General features: G+C 39.0%; 1 protein-coding gene across 1 annotated transcript in view; it reads left to right on the top strand.

The window, feature by feature from the left end:
* The first annotated feature begins 14,927 nt into the window (after positions 1-14,927).
* The window catches only part of LOC150074948 (USP6 N-terminal-like protein), a 300,409-nt gene continuing 294,023 nt past the window's right edge, over positions 14,928-21,313 (top strand). The window contains exon 1 of the mRNA XM_090389250.1: positions 14,928-15,132. The gene's annotated coding sequence lies outside the window, so the exon portion shown is untranslated. The remainder of the gene's footprint in view (positions 15,133-21,313) is intronic.

Below are 21,313 nucleotides of genomic sequence, written 5' to 3'. Positions count from 1 at the left end.
GAATATCTTTGGGAGAGCTGGAAACGGCTATTCACTACAGGCCTACACCTCCATCGAATCTGAAGGAACTGCGTGACACACTCATGTCTGCATGGTACTCCATTCCTGCACAATGTTTTCAACATCTTGTACAATCCATGCCTAAACGAATTCAGGCTGTTTTGAAGGCTAAAGGATGCTCAATACGCTACTAGGTAGGTGTACCTAATAATGTGGCAGCACAGGGCAAATGAATTGCATATGTCACTGGAGTTTTAGGTGTAACAGCGACTTAGACTATTTCGATTAGTTTATAACATGTCTATAAATTGCGTGTGTTCTCTGATCGATTTGCCAGTTTGCTGAACGAAACAGCCAAGTTTCCTAGTGAAAAACCGTGCTGCCTTAGATTGGGGACAACGTGGTTACATTTCTGAACCACGTTGGGAAAAAGGCCCGTAAGAGTTCACATCATTGAATGGATTCGAGGTGTTCTCTAGCTGGTGTGAGAAGGACTGCAACTCTAAAGAAAAATATTTCAAGAATATTTCAAAAAAAATGTGCACAATAGAACAAATACTTTTCTTGAAATATTAATATTACAATCTAGAACATGTCAGATAAGGCAATACCACTCGTTTTACAAAAAAAGGCGATACTACTTTCGGGTTATCCTCTCAAGTATAGCAAACATAAAAATCAGCCAACAAGTTTGTCACAGGGGGCCCACACCTGGTGGGTATGTGCTTGGCTCACCCACTGTTCTGAGTTGAATTTCATCATTCTTCTCTCTCTCTCTCTCTCTCTCTCTATCGCCCCACTCTCTCTCTCTCTCTCTCTCTCCCTCTCAGGATAACTCAGAAATTTTTTGGCTGGTACAGCATAAGCCTCAGGCTTCCTTGCTCCATATGGCTAATAATAATAGTACAGCAATATGGAAGTTCATTGAAATTGCGGAAAAAATGAGAGAATTTTGTTTATTCTTGAAATAAAACTAATAAACACTTTGCCACGCCATTTAGCAATTAATAATAAAATATTCTTTTTTACTCTTGTGGTGGGGTTTTTACACATGAAAAGCAGAGGTGGAATAACTCTTGAAGGGTATATAGTTCACGGGATTCAAAGAAGATGCAATCAATACAATGTGCCATGCCCTAGTCTGCGAGGGTAACACGGTGGTATCGTCACCGTCCTCCGCGCACCGGGTGTAAAAGGTCCGGGTTCAAATCCCGTTGAAGACGATGGAACTGTTATGGGTCTTTTTCAGTATGTAGTAGTAGTAGTAGTAGTAGTAGTAGTAGTGGTGGCATGTGATGCAAGAAAGCATGTGTATGAGCTTATGCAGCATCAGCCAGAAAAAAAAAAAAAAAACACCATTCCCTCCAAATCCTGTCCAGTTCCTCCTTAAATTTATTTAACCTATCAACTTCCACAACGACAGATAGAAGTTTGTTCCAGCAATTAACCACCAGCTGGCTAAAGGCAAATTTCCGCACATATATTCTACCTCTGTCTTTTCTTAATTTGAATTTATACCCCCTTGGGTTCGTAAGCTGAACAAGTGGAAGGTTCCCATCAGAATTCAGCGTGTTCAACACATTCAAAGCCTTATACACTTCAATCAGATCACCGCGCAGGTGCCTAGTCTCCAGCTACTGCAATTTGCAGAACTTAAGCCTCTCTTGGTAAGAGGATCCCTTCATTCCCCTCATCAATCTTGTTGCCCTTCTCTGTACACGCTCAAGTAAAAATACATCCTTCCTAAAATGAGGCCTCCAGACCTGTACGCTGTATACAAGGCGCGGCTTGACCATTGCCTTATACAGAGGGACAATCACCTCCTTTTTCCTGCTAGCAAAATTCCTATGTATCATTGACAAAACCCCATGAGTGCCCTGGCAGCCTGTCTGCATTGCTCAGAAAACTTCATATCTGCCTGCACAATTACTCCCAGGTCTTTTTCATTTTCTACCACCTTAAGTGTAGTACCACACATTTGGTTCTCTGGGGTTACTTCTACCAATATGCAGTACTTTGCATTTGTCAAGGTTAAACTTGAGTTGCCAGTTCTTAGCCCATCTGCCCAAATTATCTAGATCCTGTTGCAGTAGCACACTGCAATTACTGTCATTAACAACCCTGTTAACCTTTGTATTATCTGAAACTTCGACACTAAGTTGCTGAGTTACACGGTTTCTGGCGTATATGGCATGGATTTTCCCTCAGAAAACTGGGGGTTTTCGTCCAGAAAAGCAGACAAATCGACAAGAGAATGCATGTAATTTACAGACATAATACAAATAGGTGACCCTAACATAACAGTTGTTTTTTTAAGTACCATGCTCCGCACCATTTTTAGGGCATGCTGTACCGTAGCACTCCCGCCTCCAGATCTTCGTAGGCTTGCATCACATTGATTGGAGGTTATCGAAAGTTGGCTGTTATAATGTCTTATGAATAGTGATCTTCAATCACTATTCAGAACTACATGGCTAAAGAACTAAAAATCGAAAAAAATCAAAACAAAAAAACATCTGAGATCACCTTTATCAAATCTGGCAAGCATACTGAGATTCTACTAAGAGACTTTTAGAAAGTGTTTTTGCTCAAATAAACTTCACCAGGCCTTTATTTCCCTGATTTCCTACTGGCCTCTTCAGTGATCTTGCTGTGGCCCCCTAAATGCCAAACTTGGCATCATTGAGTGTTCTCACTGTTCCTGTGGACTCCTAGAAATTTTGGCAGTTAGAGAGCATATCTTGTACCACCACCCGAACTACGAAGACTCACGTTCTCCCAGTTCACACAGAAAGTGTGTGAACAAAAGTAGGAACACCTAAGAAAAGTGATAATCCAGGCCAACTAGATTCTAGCTTAATCTGAACACTAAATTCCAAAACTCGATAATCTATATATACTTGACCATATAAACATCTATCCGCACAGGATAGGACTTCACCTGTATATCTTGTCGGGGAACAGGAAGAACTGCCATCTATGGATAACCAATGTCATTATTTGTCATCTCTGCGCGGCACCCTCAGAAGACAAACCTTTATCCTTTCCCCTGGAGCTGGGTAGACTCTCCAACCTGGGGAAATCCCAACTCTTCCCTCCTCCCTATCTCGTTCTTCTTCCAGGTTACGATCAGATCTTTATGTAAAATTACCTTGTGGATTTGTGCCAGGTCGACAAAGACACGCATATCAGTTTCTACACGCTTATTTGAGACCTTGAGTTGTGTCGATTTTTTTTATTTAGTTGGAATTAAACGGAATGTTGATAATTATTTAGGTCAAGTCTTAATTTTTGGACCTCCTGGTTGACCTTTTTTGCAGAGTCTGGAGAGTTTCAATGATTGAGGAGTTTGAGGACATCAGCATATACCAAAGAAAATTATGATTTTCTGATAAGAACGGTTCAAGCGCTGCTGCAAACTGTATTGAGAACAAAACTCCAGCCTACAGAACGCCTCTAGTTCCTTTGAAAGTTAGCTGCTCACCGCTGGGGGGAACCAACAATATCCTATTGACTAGAATTTCAGCCAATACCTGTAGGAGTTTTCCAATAATATTGAAATAAAACTACAGTATGTGCAGGATGTGCTAACAGTATGTGCAGGATGTGCTAACAGTATGTGCAGGAGAGCATTTATTGAGTCGCTATCGTATACCATGTTTATGTCGAGGAAAATAGCATCCATTTGGCTTTTATTGTGGAAAGCCTTTTGCATTTAAAAAGGAGTTTGGAGCAGGTCAGCGATGTAGTGCTCACTGATGACATTGCGGAGTGTTCAACTACGTTGTAGTTGTAATGCTCTTTAGCATTAGTAGAGGCATTTGATGCAAGAAAGCAAGCTTATGCAGCATCAGCCAAAAAAAAAAAAAAATAAAATAAAGTAAAATAAATAAATAAAAAACCCCTCTGTTCGTTCGAAATACCTGTCCAACTGAGCCTTAAACTTATTTAGGCTATCAACTTCCACGACAAGGGATGGAAGTCTGTTCCACCCGCTGGCTAAAGGCAAATTTCCCCACATCTGTCCTACATCTGTCTTTCCTCAATTTGAATTTATGCCATCTCAGGTGATTATTCTCAACAAGAGGAAGAATCCCATCAGCATTGAGCGTGCTCAAACCATTCAAGGCTTTGTACACCTCTATCAGATCACCTCGCTGGTGCCTAGTCTCCAGACACTGTAATTTGCAAAACTTAAGCCTTTCTTCGTAAGAGCACCCCTTTGTTCCATTCACTAATCTTGTTGCTCTTCTCTGTACTCGTTCCAGCAGCTCTACATCATTCTTGAAATGAGGCCTCCAGGCCTGTATACAGTACTCTACGTGTGGCCTGACCATTGCCTTATACAAGGGAATAATCACCTCCTTATCCCTGCTAGAAAAATTCCTATATATCATTGACAATACACCATGAGCTACACTTGCAGCCCGTCTGCACTGCTCAGAGAACTTCATATCTGTCTGCACAACCACCCCCAGGTCCCTTTCATTCTCTACCACTGTCAGTGTAGTACCACAGAGTTGATACGTTGCTCTGGGGTTGCTGTTTCCCATATGTAGTACTTTACATTTGTCAATGTTAAACTTCATTTGCCACCTCTCAGCCCATCTGCTCAACCTTTCCAGATCCTGTTGCAGCAGCATAGTGTCAGTAGTGTCCTTCACAACCCTGCCAACCTTTGTATCGTCTGCAAACTTGGACATTAAGGACAAACTTGTACAAACCTGATATACCATCATCAATATCATTTATAAATACAGAGAACTATAAAGGACCCAATACTGAACCCTGAGGGACTCCATTAATAACATTAGTCCACGATGAGTAGTGTCCATTGATTACCACTCTCTGTCTTCTCCCTCTCAACCACCGTTTTATCCATAGCAGCAATTTGCCTCAAATGCCACACTGCTCCAATTTGTGCAGCAGTCTTCCATGTGCAACAGTATCAAAAGCCTTCCTAAGATCCAAGTATATAATATTAAAGTTATTCACTGCATCCAGTTCTTTTGTGACTGCATCATAATATTCAATCAAGTTGTTCAGGCAAGACTTCCCCTTAACAAAACCATGCTGTGTCTGAGCTATAACTGAAGTCTTGTCTAAATGATCCTGCAGTGCTTCTTTAACCAGTGCCTCCATTAATTTTCCTGGAACAGAAGTTAAGCTCACAGGTCTATAATTACTTGTGTCAGCCTTTGATCCTCCTTTGTGAATTGGGGTCACATTTGCACATCTCCAGTCCATGGGTACCTCCCCTGAGTTCAAGGAAGCTCTCATAATTATGGCTAAGGGTTTACTTACTTCCTTTGCTGCCTCCTTTAATATAACTGTATAGATCCCATCCACCCCGGGTGCCTTTCTTGAAATTTATCTTCAACAATTTCTCCTCCAATTTACTCTCAGTTATTACAAGATTCTCTAGCTTACTCCCAGAGTTGAATACACCTCTGGCATTCCCTTCGCTGAATAACTCCTCATGTGTGAATGTCGATGCAAAATATTCATTCAGTTTGTTAGCTACCTGAGCAGGATCGTCAACAGTTGACCCATCGATATCAAGTGGACCACTCTGATTCATCCCCTTCCTTCTAGAGTTTACATAAGTAAAGAACTCTTTGCTGTTTTTCTTTGCTTCCTTTGCCAAATATTACTCTTAATCTGCCTTCGCCTGCCTAACCCCCTTTGTAACTTGGTTACAGATCAACTTGTATCTATCATAGGCTTCTGTGTCACGTGTTAATTTGTATGTATCCCATGCATTTTTCTTCTCTGCCATATGCCTCATCAGTTCATCTGACATCCATTTAGGCCTAAACCTTGAACAATATTTCTTAGTTGGTATGTAAAGCCTAGTAGCTTGCAAGATAAGTTCTTTGAATGCTTCCCATTTTGAATTTGCTGTTGGTAACATCATCAATTGATCCCACTCTATAGAATTTAAATACTGTCTCAGTCCATCGTAGTCGCCTTTACGAAAGCAATACCCCTTCCCTTTACCCCTAATGGTAGTTACATCTTTGAGTAAATCCCACTTCAGCACATTGTGATCACTGCCACCTAGTGGTTCATTTACCTGCAGATTCTTAATGCATGAAGAATCACTGCTGATAATCAAATCAAGAGTATTACTCCCTCTAATTGCCTCCCGAACATGCTGATGTAGAAAACAATCATTTAATTAATCCACAAAAGTCTTGCTAGTGTGTGAGTGACCAGCCCCCAAATTCCAGTCAATATCTGGGAAATTAAAATCCCCCATTATAAGACTCTCTGATTTACTGGCCCACTCTATTTCTCTGTACAGTTTCTTATTATACTCATCAGAGTCATTAGGCCTATAGCACACTCCTACTCTCAATTTCGATCTTCCAATGCTTGTCACACCAAACTGACTCGACACTGCCGCCCTGTCCAGTGATATCGACTGGCTTCATTTCCTTGAATTTTATGTGTTTCTTAACTAATAGCATAACCCCTCCTAGCTTCCTATCCTGTCTATCCTTTCTGTCGACATTGTACTCCCCAAATTCCAGTGCTGCATTCCTTATATCTGTGTGACACCACGTCTCTGAATTCCCAACAATATCTGCCTTTGATGTTTTGAGCAATAACTCAAATTCATCAAATTTATTTACTAAACTCCTAGCATTGGTGTAGACGCAAGTATTCATGCACCTGCTCTTCCTCTTAGCCATCCTAACACAACCCATGTGTTTAATTGTACCCCCATGATTCCCAGTGCAGTCTCTGAAATATCCTGCATCTTATTTTCCAGGCTGCTACTCATTCCAATAGAAGCAGTGCAAGAATCACTTTCTCCTCTGCCAGTGGCTACTGTTAATCTATTAGTCCTTGTATCCCCCCCCCCAATCTAGCAGTTTTCCGACCCACCTAACCCTGCCTCGATAGCATCAGCAAACATTCTTGCATCCTTTCTATTTAAGTGTATCCCATCCCTGTAGAAGCAGTCTCTCCTGTTAACAAGTACAGACCAGGCTGAAAAAAATTTTACCCCTTGAGCCCTGCACAATCTTTCCGTGGTCGAATTGATCGACAGGGCCATGTTCATATACTCCCTCCTATCGTGTCTGGGCAGTATTGCTCTTGTTCCTATATTGATAATATTATTATTATATAAATAAAACGATTTCCCCCCAGCGAAAGGTATTGGTACAAAATGTATGGTGTAGTTGGTTGTTTCTGGTTACTACTGCTATTGTTATTACTGTTGCTGGAAGAACTCTCTTGCTGTTCTATATTGGCTAGATGCTTAGGATGGCTGTTTTTTGGAGTTCTATGTAAATGTTCTTTGGAAGGCCGATTGCTGTTATGTTCTTATGAACGCTTTTTCGCACCATGCTGGTGGCTGACATGTTGATGTGGATGGTCATTACTTGTTAAACATGTCACATTTCTTTGATTTCCTGTTTTAGGCCTGTGTTCCTGCTAATCTTTTTATCGTACGTTTTCTGGAGATTACTGGAGTTGAGTAGCACTATGACGATCAGACAGTCATTTTCTTCTTGTCAATGGAGGTTAAGTTTGCTCAGTGCCGGATTCGGCACGGGCTAGCAGGGCCCTTTCCCGGGATATAATTCTTTAAGTGGCCACAAAAGCAGAAGAACAATGAGGGGAAAAAAATATGTACCCTTAGTATTGGGCGCCGAAATACCTTCGTCAGAAATTTGTCTGGTCTGTTGTGGGGGATCATGTTGTCCTTTATTATGGTACAGTCCGAAATTGGTTTGTGATTGGCATTCACTGCAACCTCCTGTGTTCGCTGTTGTAATGTGGTATACTTTCTTGGAACAACTGGGATTTTTGTGTTAGCTTCTGATGTATTATGCTGGCGACCTGGCCAGGTTTATGAGTGTACCTTTCCTAGTGATGTGCTGGATTATTTCTGGAGTCAGACGGCATCGTCGACATGTGTCATCTGTGTTCTTGGCAATTTATTACAACGTTTGCCAGAGTAATTAATGATAAGCTACTGAAACAAGATCTAGAAACATTAGGCAGATTGGCTGAGAAATGCAATTGATGTTTAACTGCATTTCGTGATGTCTGACAAATGCAAATTGCTGCATATGGGTAGTAGTAATCTCAGTTTAATGTACCAACTGTGTGATACTACACTCTGCTTTGTGGAAAATGACAAGTACTTTGGGTAAATTTGCTGTCAAATAAAATTACCCAAACCAGCAAAACGAGGATAGCCTGTGCGGACGTACATTTTTGCCGCTCCTGGAACAGAGAAGTTTTTTCTGATTTATTTTCTGTTTTATTAGCTTAAATTGCATGTTAACTTATTTTCTAGAGTAGCTTTATATTCCTATTTACGATGCTTAGATTAAAGTAACTTAGATAGAGATTTTGTAGGTATTATTTAGTATCGGAAAGGGTATCAAATCCACATTTTTACCGTTCATAAATAGCCGCCATTGTTACGCGATACATAATATCTCGAAATAGATAGCATAAGCTTAATATAGTATAGTATAGTACATAATATTGTCAATTAATCAGATAATTAATCTTGTTGAACTTCATTGTCAATTAAATTGTACTTTTAACTATACATATAACGACTTGGGTTACGTAACATAAATAATTAGTAAAAAATAAATAATTAATACTTAACTTGATACGGAAGTTATATAAAGGGATTTCGTAGTTAACACTCGATACTGAAACATAAATATAGTGTTATAACTGTGTTGGGATATACGTTTAAGGTTTTAATTTCGTACTGAAATTGAAATTTTATTGAAATTAAATCGAAATCATGACTCAGACCAGAGCAAAAGGCTCAAGCTAATGGGAGTGCTGTGGCGCAGAGCAGAACTGAGGCGGGCAGTTGCCCTCTGAATCACAGCCTATTAAAATGCACTACTTGCTTGGTGTTTGTGGACAGTCAGGTACGGGACATGAAACTGTCATGGGGGATGTCTTTGTGTATGCGCGATGCAAGGAGTGTAAGGAAATCAGGAGACATCTCAGCATTGTTATGGGCCTATATGAGAGCTTGAAGGACAGGGTGGATGCCCTCGAAGGATTAAAAGTGATTGGCCCACCAAGCTCTCAGCTGCCCACACCAATGCCAGAGCTTGCACTTGGTCATCATGCAACACAGCAGCAGCCCCCAAGGCAGAATGCGCTGGTCCCAAAGGAACTAGTAGTTGTTGGTGACTCTATTGTCAGGGAAACGGGAAACATGCTTTATAAAAAGGATAGGTGGAACAGGAGCAGGGTATGTCTGCCAGGGGCAAAGGTTGATGACGTTGTAGAGCGGATATCATCTTTTAAGGGCACAAAAGATTATATAGTTGCACACGTTGGCACTAATGAAATTAAGAGTTGGAGACCGGCGGAATTACTTAACAATTACAGGTCACTATTGGAAAAAAGCCGTGAATTAGGGTTGAATTTGAAAGTGTCTGCAATTCTGCCCAGACACGATAGGAGGGAGTATATGAACATAGCCCTGTCGTTCAATTCGACCCTGGAAAGATTGTGCAAGGCTCAATGGTTAGAATTTTTTTCTAGCCTGGTGTGTACTTGTTAACAGGAGAGACTGCTTCTACAGGGATGGGATACACTTAAATAGAAAGGGTGCAAGAATGTTTGCTGATGCTATCGAGGCAGTGTTAGGCGGGTCGGAAAACTGCTAGATTGGGGGGATAGACGGACTAATAGATTAACAGTAGCCACTGGCAGAAGTGAAAGTGATTCTTGCACTGCTTCTATTGGAATGAGGCGCAGCCTGGAAAATAAGATGCAGGATATTTCAGAGACTTTTGGGAATCATTGGGGTACAAGTAAACACATGGGTTGTGTTAGGGTAGCTAAGAAAAAGAACAGGTGCATGTATACTTGTATGTACACCAATGCTAGGAGTTTAGTAAATAAATTTGATGAATTTGAGGTATTGCTCAGAACATCAAATGCAGATATGGTGGGGATTTCAGAGTTGTGGTGTCACACAGATATAAGGAATGCAGAACTGGAATTTTGGGAGTACAACGTCTACAGAAAGGAAAGACAGGACAGTAAGGGAGGAGGGGATATGCTATTAGTTTAGAAATACATAAAATCCAACTAAGTGAAGCCAGTCGACATTACTGGACAGTGCAGTGTTGAGTCAGTTTGGTGTGACATAAGCATTGGGAGATCAAAATTGAGGGTAGGAGTGTGCTATAGGCCTAATGACTCTGATGAGTATAATAAGAAACTGTACAGGGAAATATAGTGGGCCAGTAAATCAGAGAGTCTTATAATGGGGGATTTTAATTTCTCAGATATTGACTGGAATTTGGGGGATGGTCACTCACACACTAGCAAGCCTTTTGTGGATTTACTGGATGATTGTTTTCTACATCAGCATGTTCGGGAGGCAACTAGAGGGAGTAATACTCTTGATTTGATTATCAGTAGTGATTCTTCATGCATTAGGAATCTGCAGGTAAATGAACCACTAGGTGTCAGTGATCACAGTGTGCTGACGTGGGATTTACTCAAAGAGGTAACTACCATTAGGGGTAAAGGGAAGGGGTATTGCTTTCGTAAAGGCGACTACGATGGACTGAGACAGTATTTAAATTCTATGCAGTGGGACGATCTGATGATGTTACCGACAGCAAATTCAAAATGGGAAGCATTCAAAGAACTTATCTTGCAAGCTACTAGGCTTTACATACCAACTAAGAAATATTATTCAAGGTTTAGGCCTAAGTGGATGTCAGATGAACTAATGAGACATATGGCAGAGAAGAAAAATGCATGGGATACATACAAATTAACACGTGACACAGAAGCCTATGATAGATACAAGTTGATCTGTAACCAAGTTACAAAGGGGGTTAGGCAGGCGAAGGCAGATTAAGAGTAATATTTGGCAAAGGAAGCAAAGAAAAACAGCAAAGAGTTCTTTACTTATGTAAACTCTAGAAGGAAGGGGATGAATCAGAGTGGTCCACTTGATATCGATGGGTCAACTGTTGACGATCCTGCTCAGGTAGCTAACAAACTGAATGAATATTTTGCATCGACATTCACACATGAGGAGTTATTCAGCGAAGGGAATGCCAGAGGTGTATTCAACTCTGGGAGTAAGCTAGAGAATCTTGTAATAACTGAGAGTAAATTGGAGGAGAAATTGTTGAAGATAAATTTCAAGAAAGGCACCCGGGGTGGATGGGATCTATACAGTTATATTAAAGGAGGCAGCAAAGGAGTTAAGGAAACCCTTAGCCATAATTATGAGAGCTTCCTTGAACTCAGGGGAGGTACCCATGGACTGGAGATGTGCAAATATGACCCCCAATTCACAAGGGAGGATCAAAGGCTGACACAAGTAATTATAGACCTGTGAGTTTAACTTCTGTTCCAGGAAAATTAATGGAGGCACTGGTTAAAGAAGCACTGCAGGATCATCTAGACAAGACTTCAGTTATAACTCGGACACAGCATGGTTGTGTTAAGGGGAAGTATTGCTTGACCAATTTGATTGGATACTATGATGCAGTCACAAAAGAACTGGATGCAGGGAATAACTTTGATATTATATACTTGGATCTTAGAAAGGCTTTTGATACTGTTGCCCATGGAAGACTGCTGCACAAATTGGAGCAGTGTGGCATTGGAGGAAAATTGCTGCTATGGATAAAGGGGTGGTTGAGGGTGAGATGGCAGAGAGATGTAATTAATGGACACTGCTTATCGTGGACTAATGTTATTTGTGGCGTCCCTCAGGGTTCAGTGTTGGGTCCATTATTGTTTTCTGTATTTATAAATGATATTTTTGCTGTTATATCAAGCTTAGTGTCCAAGTTTGCAGAGGATACGAAGGTTGGCAGGGTTGTGAAGGACACTACTGACACTATGCTGCTGCAACAGGATCTGGAAAGGTTGAGCAGATGGGCTGAGAGGTGGCAAATGAAGTTTAACATTGACAAATGTAAAATACTGCATTTGGGAAACAGCAAACCCAGAGCAACGTATCAACTCTGTGGTACTACATTGACAGTGGTAGAGAATGAAAAGACCAGGGGGTAATTGTGCAGACAGATATGAAGTTCTCTGTGCAGTACAGACGGGCTGCAAGAGTAGCTCATGGTGTATTGTCAATGATATATAGGAATTTTTCTAGCAGGGATAAGGAGGTGATTATTCCCTTGTATAAGGCAATGGTCAGGCCACACCTAGAGTACTGTATTCAGGTGTGGAGGCCTCATTTCAAGAAGGATGTAGAGATGCTGGAACGAGTACAGAGAAGGGCAACAATATTAGTGAATGGAACAAAGTGGTGCTCTTACGAAGAAAGGCTTAAGTTTTGCAAATTACAGTGTCTGGAGACTAGTCACCAGCAAGGTGATCTGATGGAGGTGTATAAAGCCTTGAATGGTTTGAGCATGCTCAATGCTGATGGGATTCTTCCTCTAGCTCAGAATAATCACCTGAGAGGGCATAAATGCAAATTGAGGAAAGACAGATGTAGGATAGACGTGCGGAAATTTGCCTTTAGCCAACGGGTTGTTCGTTGGTGGAATAGACTTCCATCCATTGTCGTGGAAGTTGATAGCCTAAATAAGTTTAAGGCTCAGCTGGACAGGTATTTCGAACTAACAGAGGGGTCAAGTGGAAGTGGTTATTTTTTATTTATTTTTTATTTTTTGTTTTGGCTGATGCTGCATAAGCTTGCTTTCTTGCATCAAATGCCTCTACTAATGCTAATGCTTAAATATGAAGTTATCTAAACATGTAGGAAACCCCAAGATCCTTCCTTGAAGACAGGCTGCTCGGAAGGATAATGCCATTTTGTCAATGATATGTATCATCTATTCTAGCAGGGATAAAAGCATGGTTATTCTATTTTACAAGGCAATGGTTAATCCTATTATCCGTACTGCATACAAGTGTGGGGGGGCTCATTTTAGGAAGGATGTTGGTTTCCTGGTACTGCGCATAGAAGCACAACCATATTGGCGAGGGAAATAAAAGGATGATTTGACCAAAAAAGGAATGCATTTTGTATATCTGCAAATTGTAGCATCTGGAGACTGGGCACCTGTGCGGCAATTTGAATGAGGTGTTTAAGACTTTGAACGGATTGTTATGATGGTATTCTTCCCTTTGCTCAGACTACACATATGAGGGAGAATAAATTGAAATTTAGGAAGGATGATTGCAGATTAAATGTATGGAGTTAACCACACATTTATCCTGTGGGTGTCTTGCTTTGTGGAACAAACTTCTATATGGGTTTGTGGAAGTGGATGGTTTGAAGAAATTCAAGAAATAGTTAAACATTATAGAGGCTGTAGGGATGATGTGGGACGTTTTTTTTTTTTTTTTCGTTTTTGTCTGTTGTTTTATTATTTTGCTTTCTTGAATCATTTGTGGCAAATAATATCATTATTTGCCATACATCAATATAAAAGCAAATAATATCATTATTTGCTTTTGCCTCTAATAATGCTGATATTGCATCATTTGCTCTTACAAATACTGATACTAATCAAAACGCCATACTTTTGTATTCGGTTCCAAATCCCTGTGCCGGTCCTATCTTCACTATAGCGTGAACCGTCGCCAATATTCATTTCTGTCTTTGTGGGTAGCCCAGTTTGTATAATCACTGTTTTTCCCAACACCCGGTGGGAAAAGACCTGAGTTCGAACCCCGTTGGTTAGTAGAGGAGTTTTTTTTTTCAACGTGGTTGAATTAGTTGATCTCAGTTGAGGTAGTTTCTGCCTATCGAAAGCTCTGTTTTTTTAGTCTAGTAAACAGCTAATCTACCACAGAAAGCATCCAATTTACAATCATTATATACAATGCAAGATAGCCTAAGCTGCTGATTGTGACAAGAAGAACAAGAATTTTGTATTCCAAATTGTTATTATGTTCACAATTAAATGTGTGTACTATAGTGATGAGAATTTCATTACGCGGTTCATGTTCATTTGCTAACTGTTCGCCTAAGCGCCTTGATACAATTCTACCAGCTTTCATCAAACGGTTGTTCTAAGAAACGTCATGCTGAGATAAGCAGTCACTGCCATGAATTACCTGGGTGAAAGTATATGGAACGAGAGAGTATACAGAGCAGTTTTATCACAGTGTTTCATTTTTAATCTTGTTTATACTCCGCCTTAAATAGTTTATGCTTAAAATAAATGATACAAATCTGTCAAAAATGATTGTATGAGAATACCCGTACATAAGATAGATATATTTTCTCTCATTTTCATGAAAATTTCTTAATACTGTATTATGTCACCTGAAATTGTCAGTAAATTTACGAAAGATTGTTAACCTTGGTGCAACCCCAGGGGTTCAGATCTGGTGTGTATGGGCTTGGCACACCCAGGTTCCTGAGCTGGATGTCATTATTCTGCTCTTTCTTGGTGATTCCCTTCTCTCTCTCTCTCTCTCTCTCTCTCTCTCTCTCTCTCTCTCTCTCTCTCTCAGGGTAACAGAATAAGCCTCAGACCTTGCACTACATGGCTAATAATAATAATATGCACATTATGCCAATAGTGTGTTTTTGATTTATTATTATTTTTTTATTTTCTCTCTCTCTCAGTGTAACAATTTTTTTTTGGCTGGTGTAGTATAAGCCTTAGGTTTCCTTGCACCATATGGCTAATAATAATAATATCTACATTATGCCAACGGTGTGTTTTTGATTATTATTATTTTTTCTCTAAAGGATAAGTTAAAAAAAAAAAAAAACGCAGTGTCGTTCTTTATAGGGGCATTGCTCCCTAGTTGGATTGGAGTTTTATTCTTGTTGCGGTTTGGTATGCAATCTGTGTGACGAAGTGTTTTGAATGCAGGTGTCGCAATGTTGATATTATCACTTCTCGATTTGTGATACTGTACTTTTGAAGTTAATTGCAGACCTCACATTAATGCAAATTTTAATAACCCAGAGATGTCGTTGTTGACAAATGCCAGAAATATGTCACGTGACATTACGTTTACTTACTGCGGGGTGGGTAGGCAACCTTAACGGTGTGTTATGCTGCATGTGAAAATAGGCATTCTTCTGTAATGTTTACATCATACTTTTTGTGTAGGAAATGAAATTTTACCATGGAAACAAAATGTTACACATTTTGTTTAAAGGTAAGTTTTCGTAGCCACAGTATTTCTGGAAAATACAGTCAGGAAGTATTTATGAACAGCATTTTCTTCACTGTTTAATATATACTTGACGGTGTTTGGGCAAACCCCCCCCCCCTTCTCATCCCGGCATTTTTGTATTGTACATATTTAATAACAAAATCAATTTATTAATTTTACAGAATTACAGTTGAGTTAGCAGTTGTAGGTAGTGCAGTTTAATTATATCAAAGGTACATTTTCTTAATATCGCATTTACGTGTAAATTGCATATATAGTTAATTCATTCATACCTCTGAGGTAGATTGGTGGTAAAATGCTTGGGAAAAAAATATTCTGACTGAGAAGAGGAGGGGATGGGGAAGTTGTGTGAACTTGGTAGCTAATGTATCATTTTGCATTTTTACTTGAATGTTTTTTTTTCTTCACTTATAATTTATATCCAGAAATACACACATGTATGTTGGTTGGTTGGTACTGTTTATATATGATGCTTGGATAAAATATCGGAAAGCCCAGTAATTGGCCCAAAAACCAGCAGTGTGATAATAAATTTCAATCTTAGTAGTATAGAGCCATTGAGTATTTTCTGATATGGGCATGGGCATAACTGCATCATGCAGGCCATGAGAGAAATTAGTATTATTATTAACCATATGGTGCAAGGAAGCCTGAGGTTTATGCTGTACCAGCCAAAAAAAAAAAAAAAAAATTCCCATTTTCCCTGAGAGAGAGAGAGAGAGAGAGAGAGAGAGAGAGAGAAAAAGAAAGAAAGAAAGAAAGAAAGAAAGAAAGAAGGAAATCACCAAGAAAGCAAGAAAGAAAAGAATGTTGATATCTAGCTCATGACCCTGGGTTTGCCAAGCATGTATTCACCAGATGTGAGCCCCTGGGGTTAATGTAGTCTCACTGCTGAATTTAAGTAATCCCATATGTAAAGATCAACGGGACTTAAATTGGGCCATCTGGTCTGCACGGATAGCACAGTGGTATCGTCATCATCCTCCCCACATCGGGTGAAAAAGGCCTGGGTTTGAATTCCGTTGATGACGCAAGAAACTCCAATGGTCCCCCCACTTCGTGGCTGAGTCAGTCGGACTCGGGCGCAGATAGCAAGGTTCTTTCGTCCATCAAAACAGGCAAGCCAACCAGAGAACACATGCAATTCACAGACACAAATACGGATTAATGTAATCAATTATGGGTAACCCTAATATGATAATTTAATTTAAAATCTGGCCATCTCGCATTCCGTTCCACTCCACTTTTTGGATTCGTTATAGATTTTGCTCCCTCTTTAAGGTGAATATTATTCATTTCAGTTGCATTAAGGAATTTTAACTGAAAAAATTGTTACATAAGAGATCATAATAAGAAAATAAGAGATACATAACCTGAAATACTAGTGGTATATGAACACTATCCGCAGATAAGTATTTCTTTTGATTTTCATTGATGTTTAGGTGCATTTGTATTTATGTATGTTCTAAGCATATATTACCTTCACCGTGTCCATCTGCTATCTACCTGTCTGTCCATCCTTTTGTCAGAACATAACAACTGCTCCCAGAAGACAGTTCTCATTAAATTTTATACTTTGGATTTTTTTAGAAACATTTTTAGATCCATCCAAATTTTGTTAAAGACAATCCAACAATTATTATTTACATGTTCTTTTTTTTTTTTTTTTTTTTAAATCATGCACATAAGGAATCTATATGTTAAATGCTTTACTGCATGCAATTGCCATTTATTTATTAAATTTAGAGAACTAGACAATAAAGGATTTAGACAGCCATGTTACTATCTCTTTTTTGTCATCTTCAACTGTAATGAGGAATCGAGGAAACCTGATAAGCATTGACTTGCATGCTGTTTACTGTTTCTTTAAAAAGAGCTGTAGGTGGCCAAATTGGTAATCGTGACCGGAACTGGGTCAGGCTGCTGCTGGTAGCATTAGCATTGAGTAGCTAATTGTTGAAATGAGCACAGCATTCTATTAACATGAATTACACCTAACACATAAGAATTGAAAACAAACTTATTTACTCCATATTAAATTTTGACACAGATCAAAACATCATATACATACATATGAAAGAAGATTAAAATTTTTTTTTTTTTTTTTGTTATTATGTAACTAAAAAAAATTGTATCCTACTGGTGAAATGAAACAGGACTGTTTTAGGAGGATTGGCTAAGCTTTATTTGCCACCCCATCCAAGAAATATTTGTAGATAAGCATATAAGAAATTAAAAGAGGTATTTGAGAAGTAGAAGTTGTTTGTGTAGAGCGAGGTTTTGCAAACTGTAAGGTGGAATGTAATGATATTTGAAGGTGGAATGAAGTATTCTGTCATCGGCAAAACTATAGATAGTATATCCAATCAGTGGAAAAAGATTAATATACAACAGGGGGAAAAAAAGTGGAAGAAAGAACTGAAACTAGGGGTACATTATCATTAGGTGAGAAGTTAGAAGGGAGAACTATCTACCATCACTTGCTGAGTGGCCATAATGAAATCTAGTTACTCAATTGCAAAAAAACACTTGTCAATCCATAAGATGGGAGTCTGTTTGAATGAATTTATACCAGATAAAAAGCAAGCCTTTAAAATTGTTGACAGAGAAAGACAAAGCCGAGACCAAGAAGTGATGGCTTATAAAATTTTCACATGCGTTATCTCAGAAATGCCCCAAAATTTTTTTTTTTTTTTTTTAAATTTTAACTCAAGCATTTGGTTTGTGCAGTTTTCATATGCAAATTACTGTACAACAAGAGAGGCGAACCTTTTTAAGGATGCATGCCAAAATTGGCTAAATATTTTAAAAAACTATCGTCACGTGCCCTGCTGAAGGCGATATTCAAGACATTTAATCACATAATTTTGTCACAATTTCGTCAGTACATCTTACTACTCCAATTTCAAACATCACTGCACGACTACTGCTATTTACTGAATGGTGTGACCACTACATGCCTGACAGAGAGAACGGGCGTGCACAGGTCACGACTCAAGGTGGCTTTTGTGGAGTAATGTTTCGAAGTTTGAAATTTTTTTGGGATTCTTTGAATTACCCATGCCCTAGAAATTTGTACTAGTGCCACTTTGGGAACACTTGCCATGGGTTTGCCACTCCTGCTGTACATCTTGCATAATAGTTACTATATTTTTCCCCAGTTTCAAATTTATCAAAATATCTATTAAGGGTGCAAAATTTTAAAATTGATGCCCTTGACCTGAATATGAAACTGCTGCAAGGATTTTGATACCAGATAAGGAAGTTATGATAAAAGGATATCAGAGAGAATATAAGTGAAATAAATCATAGTGAATAATTAGTGCAAATCAGGTGAGTGTTGGTTGAGGCAATGGATAATTGAAGTTATATGAGACAGAAGAAGTGTCTTACCATATTGTTGATATTAGAATATGACTATTTATTTGGGAAATAAAGTAGTTTTTGGTTGAATTCTTTTACCAAAAGACCATTGAGAAAAAATGGACTTTAAATTTCTCTTAATATAACGTCATTAGCATTAGTAGAGGTATGTGATGCAAGAAAGCAAGCTTATATAACATCAGCCAAAAAAAAAAAAAAAAACCCTTCCCATTTCACCCATCCATTCACTCCAAATGTTTGTCTAGTTCTGCCTTGAATATAAGTTGTTGACCTCCACTGCAACAGATGGAAGTTTGTTCCAACTATCAAACCCCCACTGGCTAAAGGCCAATTTCTGCACATCTATTCTACAATTGTCTTTCCTCAGTTTGACTTTTATGTCCCTTCAGGCGAGTAATCTGAGAAAGAATCCCATCAGCATTGAGCTTGCTCAAACCATTTAGGGTCTTATACACCTTAATTAGATCACCTTGCTGCAGGTGCCTAGTTTCCAGACACTGCAATTTGCAGAACTTAAGCCTTTTTTGGTAACAGCAACCCTTTGTTAGCATTAGCATTAGTAGGGGCATTTGATGCACGAAAGCAAGCTTATGCAGCATCAGCCAAAAAAAATAAAATAAAAATAAATAAATAAATAAATAAAAAATAACCACTTCCACTTCACCCCTCTGTTCGTTCGAAATACCTGGCCAGCTGAGCCTTAAACTTATTTAGGCTATCAACTTCCGCGACAAGGGATGGAAGTCGGTTCCTCACGTCTATCCTACATCTGTCTTTCCTCAATTTGAATTTATGCCCTCTCAGGTGATTATTCTGAGCAAGAGGAAGAATCCCATCAGCATGGAGCATGCTTAAAGCATAAAATAATTGAGTCACTGGTTAACGATGCATTGCAGGATCATCTAGACAAGACTGCAGCAATAATTCAGACACAGCATGGGTTTGTTAAGGAAAAGTCTTGTCTGACAAATTTGATAGGATATTATGATGTGGTTACAAAGGCACTGGATGCAAAAAATAATTTTGATATCATATATTTGGATTTCAGGAAAGCTTTTGACACTGTTGCGCATGGAAGACTATTGTACAAATTGGAGCAGAATGGTATAAATGCCTTCGCCAGATTACGGCAGATTACGAGAAATCTTTGGCAAGGGATGCAAAGAAAAACAGCAAAGAGTTCTTTACTTATGTAAACTCTAGAAGGACGGGGATGAATCAGATTGGTCCACTTGATATCGATTGGTCAACTGTTGATGATCCTGCTCAGGTAGCTAACAAACTAAATGAATATTTTGCATCGACATTCACACATGAGTTATTCAGCGAGGGGAATGCCAGAGGTGTATTCAACTCTAGCAGTAAGCTAGAGAATCTTGTAATAACTGAGAGTAAAGTGGAGGAGAAATTGTTGAAACACAAGAAAGGCACCTGGGGTAGATGGGATCTATCCAGTTATATTAAAGGAGGCAGCATCCTTAGCCATAATTATGAGAGCTTCCTTGGACTCAGGGGAGGTACCCACAGACTCGAGATGTGCAAATGTGACCCCAATTCACAAAGGAGGATCAAAGGGCGACACAAGTAATTATAGACCTGTTAGTTTAACTTCTGTTCCCGGAAAATTAATGGAGGCACTGGTTAAAGAAGCACTGCAGGATCATCTAGACAAGACTTCAGTTATAGCTCGGACACAGCATAGTTTTGTTTAGGGAGAAGTCTTGCCGGACCAATTTGATTGGATACTATGATGTAGTCACAAAGGAACTGGATGCAAAGAATAACTTTTGATATCATATACAGTGGATTCCGGTTATTTGGGCCACTGGTTAATCGGGGCAGCTGTTTATTTGGGGCAAATCTTAAAAAACAGACCAATGGAGAAAATAGCCAGGGTTTAGTTTGCTTAATTGGGATAGCATGCCGTTTAACTGGGGCTGGAGACCGCAGCACTGGAGATTATCCTACGATTGTCTCTGACGGTACCATGTGGTTCGGTCGAAATTCTGGAGGTCACAACCATGAAACCTGTTTATTGGGCTTTTCTGTTAGTGAAATCTATCATAAACGGACAGTAAACTGGATCTTACTGAATTTGCGATAATACCGACAGCTGGAATTCTGTGGGTTATTATGGAGAAATGTGCTTACACTTCCATGAAACCTTCAATCATATAAAAAAATAAATTTCCAGATCTTCTCTTCATTCGTATTTTTAAAGCTTTGTAATTCGTTATTCGGTTCTCACTTGCGTGTATTGTGTTACTTGCAATTTGTGTGTGCCGTGTTCTTTGTTATTGATTGTTTTTCTTTTTACTGTTTTAAATTTTACTCCCCACTCACAAATGTCAGTGAACAGAAATGTCAACTAGTTAGTATGTACATATTACAGTACATATTAATTATTCCGATTATCAAGTATATTCTTCTGATTTTCACTTATCATTTAATTTTTTAATTGGTAAGGTAATAAAGGGTACATTTGTGCTTAATATATCTTTGCTTATATAACCTGTGGATAATATTCCTCTTATTTTTGCTAATTAGAATCGCTGTTTAATAGAATTAAAATTCAATTCACAAATGTGATCACAATGACCGGCGCTTACTACACATCATATAGTGAACTGTACTTTACTGTGGTGAGTTCGTCGTAATGTGATTTGATTGTACAGTGAACCAATTGTAAAAAAGGGGAGGTACATTGTATTTTTAACTGTTTACATGAAACTTCGAATAATTGGGGCAGCCACTTAATCAGGCCAAAATGCACTAGTCC

This window comes from Mastigoproctus giganteus, chromosome 14 (genome assembly GCF_048544385.1).
Source record: "Mastigoproctus giganteus isolate SK-2022 chromosome 14, ASM4854438v1, whole genome shotgun sequence".
In the NCBI taxonomy this organism is placed as follows: domain Eukaryota; kingdom Metazoa; phylum Arthropoda; class Arachnida; order Uropygi; family Thelyphonidae; genus Mastigoproctus; species Mastigoproctus giganteus.
The sequence above is the reverse complement of the archived record's forward strand: the minus strand, read 5'-3'. Positions and strand labels throughout refer to the sequence as shown.